This window comes from Otolemur garnettii, unplaced genomic scaffold (assembly GCF_000181295.1).
Source record: "Otolemur garnettii isolate 467f Iridium unplaced genomic scaffold, OtoGar3 scaffold00102, whole genome shotgun sequence".
Taxonomy (NCBI): Eukaryota; Metazoa; Chordata; class Mammalia; order Primates; family Galagidae; genus Otolemur; species Otolemur garnettii.
Genome location: NW_003852497.1, coordinates 4442222 through 4451930, shown reverse-complemented (window position 1 = coordinate 4451930; position 9709 = coordinate 4442222).

Genomic DNA, 9709 nt, shown 5'->3' with positions numbered 1-9709 from the left:
TAGGATTAGATTGCTTCAGAAGCTACTGAGATCACTGAATCTCACTGCATAGACTTAAATGAGATGGTTATCATGAAAGATATAACCATGCTGTATAAAGATTGAATGAAATGACCCGATTGTATATGAGGTGTCTCAAAGTCTTAAATTCCATTTGTCTTCTTCTATTTTGTTATAATTTCTCAAGTAATAAATAAATAAAATATTTGAATGATTATAGACAGAAGTTTTTTTCCTAGCCAATCATTATGAGAATGGGAAGAATTTTACATATTTTTAATTTGTGATTTTTCAAGGTTTATCTATCAAGTTTTAATGTGTGTGTGTCTTCTAAAATATCTCTGTTAAAGTTTGCTTTACTTTTTTTATTAAATCATAACTGTGCCCATTAATGGGGGTTAATAGAAGTTAAAAAATCGTAACACTTTCTCATTGCCTGTAAAGTGATAAGAATCTTGGTCTAACCCTATCTGAAAGCGTTCTTTCACTAGATATAAAATATGTATGTCTTAATTGACCTTTTTCTAATGGTATATGAAACAATGGTATTTTTTGCAATTGACAGCAGCATAGAGTCAATAAAGTGTTGTTCAGAAAAACATGGAAAAAAATAAAATATATCTGTGTTGTATCTCTCTATAATAATATTTTCTACTTGAGTTCTATAAGCAAATCTATTTTTTTCCAGATCATATATAATCTAATAAATTGAACTCCCAGTAACTATTAATATTTGGTAATGGACTAAGTATAGATCTGCATGGTTTTGGATAAAATCACGAGTTTCATATTGCCACTAGAATGACTTATACATAAAGGTGGGAGATTCAAATTGAACTGAAAGCTAATCTATCAATGGTGGCATCCACTTGGCAACAACTCTGTACAGTTTTTGCTAAATAAAGTAATGGTGGGGAGACAATCGTGATGATCCTGAAGGTCAATATTCTCCTTCTTGAAAAAGGAATATATCCAGAAAGTACATCAAGAAAACTAATGCAAACTCAGCTTCACCAAGCAAAATCACATCTAGTTGAATGTTATTGTTAAATTTAGCCTTCCTAATTGATGTACAGTAAGTAGATAAGATTTCTTCTTTATAATTGTGGGAATGATCTAATAGAAAGAAGTAGACTGGGTCTGAAGTCAAGTTCATTACATGAGTCAAATGAGGAAGTCATTAGTTTTATTTCACCAGCAGCATTGGAAAAGTATGACATTCATGGTCCTCCTATTTCTCGCAGAAACTGTGTAATACAAACCTGAAAGGATAGGGACCACTTGGGCCTTTACTGCTGCAATGGAAATAGTTACTCCCATTCGTATAGACAGTTTATTTAATTATTTATTTATTTGTTCAGTTTTTGATGGGGTTTGGGTTTGAACCTCCCACCTCCGGTATATGGGGCTGGCACCCTACTCCTTTGAGCCACAGGCACTGCTCCATATAGGTAGTTTATACATGATATGTTGTGAGTTTGAGTTCATAAAATGCAGCATTGTGCTTCCTATCTTACTTGAGAATTAACTGAGAAACTAGACCAAAGGAAAAACATATAAAGTGCATAATATTATCAAGTGTTTTCATGTTCTAAGTGATTTACATGTATTAATTGATTTCATCCTCAAGGGACCTGGGAGGTAGGTGATATTATCATCCCATTGTGCATATAAAGACTGATACAGCAAGATACTAAGTGATTTGTCCAAGATCACATCGCTAATAAGTGGCATCGCCCAGATCAGAGCCTTGGCAGTCTGGCCCAAGCTTCTTTCTCTTTGCCACTGTGCTTTACTTTTTCTCTAATTGGTATTAGAGATTGTGACTTCATATCTGTGCACTCATGGGCAGTCTTATCTGTCTATCACCAGCAGATTCTTTGGGCTGGAGCAGAACTCACACAGTTCTGCTGGGTTCTGAGGGACCCAGTTTGACTCTGGCAAAGTCCAGCATGGAGAAGCAGAGCTGAAAGGACGAATTTTGTGGAATTCCTCTTGCTCTCAAGAGGAAGCATGAGGAAGTTGGGCCATGGATGGCTATTTTCTTTCTCAAAATCTACCAACAGATCAGTGTCTTGCCCTCCCTGTAGGAGTGAGTGAAAAGATGGAGAAAAAGATGTATCTTGTATAATGACCTTTATGTGAAAGAAACTACATGAATGGAGAGGCATCCCTGCCACCTCTCTCTCCCACTATCTTCTCCAACCTCTTGTTCTCTTGACATTAAGTGGTTAAGTCTATGGCCAGTCAGGGCTGTGGTCAGGAGATCAACAGTTTCAGGGCAGACCTATTCCCATCCTCATGAGAGAACTAATCACTGAAACTTAGGGTGGTCTCAGAACCATTGGTAAGGATTTGAGATTTTGCCTGCAAAGGGTTCTGAAATAAATTTAAATATTCCCAAATCAATAACTTTTCAGTTTACCAAAGCAGCCATCATCAAGAAATATCCTTCCAGTATTGAATAATCTCACTCAGAGGAGTTTTTTCCATAGTCCAATCTTTAAATAGTCCCAAATTTGATTTACTAATATCTTTATTCTTATGGGCTTATGAATATGCTTTAATTTTTCTTTTTGTTTCCTAGAGTCTTAAGTCCAAAAATTCCTTGGAGATGGATCCTTAGGCATAGGTAATAGCTCTGCAATCCCCTTCTTGATCTTAAATGAAGAGTGAAATTTTGGACATGTAAGCTGCTGTCCCAGACCTATGCCAATTATCAACAATTTTAAATCAAAATCTCAGTAGTTCTCAGTAGCTCAAGCACAGACTGTTTAAGAGCAGAAAAAAATGATTGTATGATTCATTGAAGCAGAAAGACCATCTTGTGCTCTAATGTGTACTTTCTTCAACCACGTTTTCTTACACAGATCTTTGTGCATCTGTAGCCTACTGGTGTCCCATGGGATTTTACAAAGCCCATGCATGTGTGCTAAGGGCAACAGCCATGAATCTCAAGATTAAACAGTAGCAGCTATAACCTTTAAGCTTGCTCTACTAGGTCCCACTCCTACAAGACTTTTCTGTTTTCTGGACAGTGTGGCCACATGCTTAACTCTACCCATACACTAACCTCTAGAAAAGTCATGTGCATCTCAGCATTTGACTAAGGGCCTCTTTCCTGAAGCTCACAAATCTTACCTTCCTTGAGAGACTTTCTTATGCATAAAGTGGAAAAAGTCTGCAGGTTGGTAACTTAAGATTTAGAGTTAGTTGCCCTGTCTTTATGAAAATGTTACATACCTGGGATTATGCCAACAAGAATGTCAATGGCTCACTAAAAGAAAATCCTACATAGCTAAACCCTAAAGTTAATGCAATGTGGCCAAGTTATAACAGCTAAAGGCTAAGCCTGCTTACAGAAAGAAGGGATGTGATTTATCTATGACCTCTATAAATGGATAAGATACATAGCACCTTAAATCTTAAAGACATAATTCCGCCAAACACCTCAGAAACTAATAACACTTCACATACATTTTGCTTCTTGATATTTCATTCCTTGATTATTGTCAGTATTCTGGGTCCACACAGCCAGTTTGAACATGTGTCTCCTGACTCATGTCTCCTTCCCCTATGAGCTCAAGCCCTTCTAAACTCACAACATGAGGAGCACAGTGGTAGGCAGTTAGTTCATGTCTAAGAAAAGCAGAGAAATGAGATGGACCACATATGCCCACCTTCTCCTTCCAAAAAGTATTACTGGAGCTTCCTGTATACAAAAGGAAACATAATGAGAAAGAAGACAGTAATTCTTCTGTGCTGAAATAGAATTAAATCTGGCAAGCAGAAAAAAAGCTAAAAACCAAAAGTTGTTTAGAGAAATAAAAGCAAAGAAGGAAGGAATTCACAGAATTGAATTTCCAAATATCTTCTCATTTTCCCACATTACTGGATCTTTGAGTTGTTAATTTGATTTTGTGTCAACAAGCCCTGTACATTAGATTCAGATGGTAATTTAATAATGACCTGGCAGATAGTGAAGGTAACCAAGGAGAAAGAAATCTTAGTTGTTTATGAGCAAACTTCAGACCTTACCAGATTGGCCCTTTTTTTAATCTTGATGAGATGTAAACATGCAAATGGAATAGAAAAACAAAGAAACAAAACAGGATTTAGGTAAAGACTATGTAAATGAAAGATAACAAATGTTGTATTAAAGAATCCAAGGAGGATCACGTTTTTTCAAAATTTATTATGATTTTTGTTAAAGATCCAGAGACATTAACATATCTGTACAATAGATACTTGTCACAAAATTGTTAAAATTTTGACTCTGTACTAGTGTTTGTCAAACTTCTTTATCTCATGGCACACTTGACCCTATATGAAAACTTCTGAGGCACACTTAAATTATGTCAATTCAAACGAGGAGTTAACAAAAAAAGGCCAAGGCAAGTGGATTGCCTGAGCTCACAGGCTCAAGACCAGTCAGAGCAAGAGTGAGACCTGGTCTCTAAAAATAGCTGGGCACTGTGGCAGGTGCCTGTAGTTCCAGCTACTCAGGAGGCAGAGGCAAGAGAATCAGTTTAGCCGAAGAGTTGGAGGTTGCTGTGAGCTATGACCCTACATTATTCCACAGAGGGGACAAAGGAAGACTCTGGGTCAAAAAAAAAAAAAAAAAAAGAATATACTTACAGTGCTTTGAACTTCTTTCAGAAATAATTTAATTAATGGTCTCTAAAAATTTTCACAGCACACCTAAGATCCTCTCATGGCACACCAGTTGAAAATCACTGCTTTATACATATAACTAACAACTTAATAGTAGATTGTACACATCATGTATATAATCATCATCTTCTAAGAATAAGACATTTTTCCTTGCAACAACACCACTTACAAAATTTGTGAAATTATCTCAATAGTTTTTATGGCCTCTTTATTTTCATACAAAGATCCAGTTATGATTAGTTAGTTCTAGCATTTTTATGGTTTCATGTCTTAAGTTTAAATCTTTAATCCAGTGAGAGTCTAACTTAGTTAATGGTGAAAGGTGTGGGTCTAGTTTCAGTCTTCTACAGGTCACCAGCCAGTTCACACAGCACCATTTTTTAAATAGGGAACGTTTTCCCCACTGAATGTCTCTAAGCGGCTTGTCAAAGATCAGATAATGGTAAGTAGCTAGGTTCATCTCTCAGTTCTCTATTCTGTTCCATACATCTACCTCTCTGTTTTTGTGCCAGTACCATGCTGTTTTGACAACAATCAATTTATAGTTTAAGCTGAGGTCTGGTAGCATAATTCCTCCTGCTTTGTTTTCATTTCTGAGTAATGTCTTGGCTATTGAAGGATTTTTCTGATTCCATATAAATTGAAGTATTATTTTTTCAAGATCTTTCACGTATGACAATGGAGCTTTAATATGGATTGCATTAAAATTGTATATTTCTTTGGGTAGTATGGACATTTTAACCATGTTGATTCTTCTCAGCCATGAGCATGGTATGTTTTTCCATTTGTTAACATCTTCAAGTATTTTTTTTTAAAGTTTTATAGTTCTCCTTGTAGATCTCTTTCATACCCTTTGTTAGGTAAACTCCCAAATATTTCATCTTCTTTGGCACTACTGTGAAAGGAATAGAGTCCTTAAAGTCTACAGATTCATGAGTGTTGATTTTGTAACCGGAGACCCTGCTATATTCCTTGATCACTTCTAAGAGTTTTGTAGTAGAATCCCTGGTGTTTTCCAGATATACAATCATATCATCTATGAAGAGTGAAAGTGTGATCTCTTCTGACCCTATATGGATACCTTGATCACCTTTTCTTCCCTAATTGCAATGGCTAAGACTTCCATTACAATGTTAAAGAGCAGTGGAGACAATGGGAAATCTTGCCTGGTTCCTGATCTGAGTGGAAATGATTTCAATTAAACTCCATTCAATATGATATTGACTACGGGTTTGCTGTAGATGGCCTCTATCAGTTTAAGAAATGTCCCTTCTATACCAATTTTCTTAAGTGTTCTGATCATGAAGGGATGCTAGATAATATCCAAAACTTTTTCTGCATAAATTGAGAGAATCATATGGTCTTTGTTTTTTAATTTGTTTAATTTGTTTATGTGATAAGTTATATTTATAGATTTAGGAGGAGCTGAGGCCTGACAACCTCGGATGGTTAATGCAAACTGGGGTAGTTCACTCTGTTCCAGCCCCACCTTTGATTGATGTTGCTGACACATATTTTTGCAGAATTTGTGAGTCTGTCCTGGCTATATTCCCCTACAGACCAAGTGCTGTTTGAGTTCACAGAAACTGTGATTCAGCCCCAGTCTGTGCTGCTGCCTAGAGCTGGTGTGTCTGTCTCCACTGCAGTCTGTGTTGGAGCAGGTGTGGTTAGAGCTCACACTCTGCTCTGAGTTCCAGCCTCTGCCTCCCCGCCTTTGTCTCAGCTATGATCCCGAGGGCTGGGTGCTTCTTAGGCTCACTAAAGCAACACTTCTGGCTCAGCCCCGCCCTGGGAGTATGCCATCTCTGTGCGTATGTCTTCTATTCTCCATCTCCGCTGTACCCCACCAAGGCTGTACCACCTCAGGCATACCCTTTGCTCATGGGGCCTGTGTTACCATCCCAGATCTATTCCACTAGTGTCTGCCACCATAGAAGATGACCATCTCCAAAATATCCCCAGGGTGTGAGCCCTATTGTTCCCATTGCTTCTGCTGCTGCTGCTGCTGCTGCTCTGTGCTTCAGGGTACCACCTCTCACTCTCCCATAGAGTTCCTTCCATCCACCATCTTCTCCTTACCCCTGTGCAGCAGAATCAGCATAGACCTGCAACAGCCCATGCCCTGTCTACACCACTTGAGAAAATGCCCAAGAATCTAGACTTTACGTGGGACAGGCTTTCAGACCTCGGGGTGAGAGTAGAGGGGAGTACTGAGAGTTCAGAATTGCAGGTAGAGAATATATACAGTTTTATATAGTTTTATGCCTGGCAGGAGAGTGCCATGGCACCCTAGTAGGGGAAGGAGATCTGCTTTTTTTAGAGGGTCTCTCCTGTGGGATAAAATGGGAGGATGTTTGAACTCAGCTTACTTGTTTGTAGAAAGTATACTGGGAGCCATTCCTATGGTGGAGGGGACTCTCATCCACTTGGTGATGGATTTTGTACCTGTTGCTTGTATCCTTGGGGTTGCAGCTTACCTCTGCAGGGTTGATATGCATTCTTCAACTTTCTCTCTTGGCTCAGCTCTAAACCATCAGCTTACTTGCTAAACTTCTGTCCTTTAACTCTCCTTCTGGATGGGATCTTCTGTGGAAAGCTGGCTCCAGTCAGCCATCTTGCCTCAGCCTCCAATGAAAGACATTTTTTTCTCTTACCCTTGGACATAGAACTTTAGGTTCTGTGGCCTTTGGATTCCAGGACTTATACTACCACCTTCTTCCCCACCTTCATACCCCCCAATTCTCACGCCTCTGGCCTCAAATACAGAATTACACCATTGGCTTCCCCAGTTCTGAGCCTTTTGTATTTGGTCTAAGCCAAGCTACCAGTGTCCTCTAATAAATCCCCTCTCACCTTTCCATCTATCTATCTATCTATCTATCCATCCATCATACTAATTTTATCTCCACAGAGAACCCTGACAAATATTCTCATTTTGTTCCTGATTATAAAAGGTAGAGCTCTGGTATTTCTCCATTAAAGGACACTAGCTTTTAGAATAAGACATGTATGTGTTTTTTCATTTTAGGGGAATATCAATAGATAACTTATTTAATAATTTCCTTTGAATCAGGAATAGATGTTTAGTATCATTAAATTCTTTTCATCATATATGCAGGTAATCAAATGTTTTCTTTATGTTTATTAATATGAATAATTACGTCTATAGATTTCCTAAAATTAGACCATCTTTCTATTTGTGAAATAAATCTTATGTAGTCATCATGAAATTTTATAATATATTTCTAGATTTCATTAGATTGTATTTGCACCAATACTCATAAGTGAGATTAGTAAGAAGTTGTTTTGTCATCAGATATTTTTAAAAGTAAGTTCATTTACTTATTTATTTGATGGTTTGTATTATTTTCTGGTATACTTTAAGAGTATTGGGGTTATATGGTTTCTAAAGCTTTAATAGAATTCTCTGCTGAAATAAGTCAAAGATAGGTAATTCTTGTGTGCAGTTCTTTGAAACTTTTTCTATTGTTTTCCTCTTGTTATTGGTTGTTGTAAGAATTCTACATCTCTTGGGAACATTTTGGTAAATAATAGTTCTCTGAAAAATTATCCATTTCATGTTCATTTTCAAATTTCTTTGCATAGAGTTATGCCAATAGTCTCGTGTTAATTTTTGTGTCTTCATTTTTCTTATGCATGGTTATTCATTCTCTCTTTTCCTCATTTTGAAAATTAGGTTAATTAAATGTTTTAGAATAATTTGTGAACATTTTCTCCATTTTCTAATGTTTATTTCTTCTCTTATTCTTTTAATTTTCTTCTGCTTTGTTTATACAGTTATAATTTTCTAGTTAGTCAAAACTAATATTAGTCATTTATTTCTATTACTTAATTTGATTTAAACATTCATTATTTTATTATCTTTCTATCACTTTTTAAATTGTATCTCACTAATTTTGATAGGTAGTGATTCTATTGTTATTCTCAGTATTACTTTCTAAAGAAATTATGACATTTTAATATGTAATCTCTTTTTGTGATGCAAGAGTTATGTAAATGGCTTTATGTTTTCAAAGTGGAATAGCTCCTTAAAATTTTGTTTGTAATTTGTTTATGGAAAATGTAGTTTATGTTATTTCAACTTTATAAAAATTACTGAGGCTTCTTTGGGACCTAATTTATAGTGGATTTTCGTAATGCTTGATGTTCTTGAATAGAAAATATTTGTTCTATTATAAGGAGGTAATTGGCATGTATTTACAAGTTCTACCTTTTTCATTATGTAGTGTAAGTCCTCTGTATTCTTACTCTTTTTGTCCACCTAAACTATTTTAAACTAAGGTCTATATGTTAAAATTTCATATTATTAGCTTAATGTTATCAATTTCTCCTTGAATACTTTGCATGTTATGCTTTATATAGGTGTTTGATTTGATAATTGATGCATTGTCATTCATAACCATCATCACTCATTAGCATTCATAAAATGTCTTTCTTTCTCTTGTTTTAATGCTTTTGTGGCTGAATTATATTCTAATTCTTTTGAATTATCAAACCTGTAATATTTGCTTTTTATGTTTGCATTCACCTGGTCTGCTTTGTCTATCCTTTATTTTTAGCCATTCTACAACATTTTGTTTTATAAAAGTTTTACATAAGGTTTTCCTTTGTAACTCAAAATTACACCATTGGCTTCCCTGGTTCTGTGATATTTTCTATTAATCTTATAATGTTTTCCTATTAATAAGTTCCTAAATAATATTTTGATTTATTACTAAACTGATAGTTTTAATCTTAATTCAACCTTATCTTTTCATTTTTTTTTTTTACTTTACATATCCTCAGGCACAGAATGATGTTTTCATACACTTAATGTGTAGTGATCAGATCAGGGTAATTAGCATCCGTCTTCTCAAATATTTTTTATTTCTTTGTGTTTGGAACGTTCAATATCCCCCTTCCAGCTATTTGAAATTGCGTAATATGTTAGTGTTAACTACACTCAGCCTACCATGGTACAGAATGCTTTAGCTCATTACTCCTCTCTTGTTGCAGTTTTGATCTTTTTTTTTTT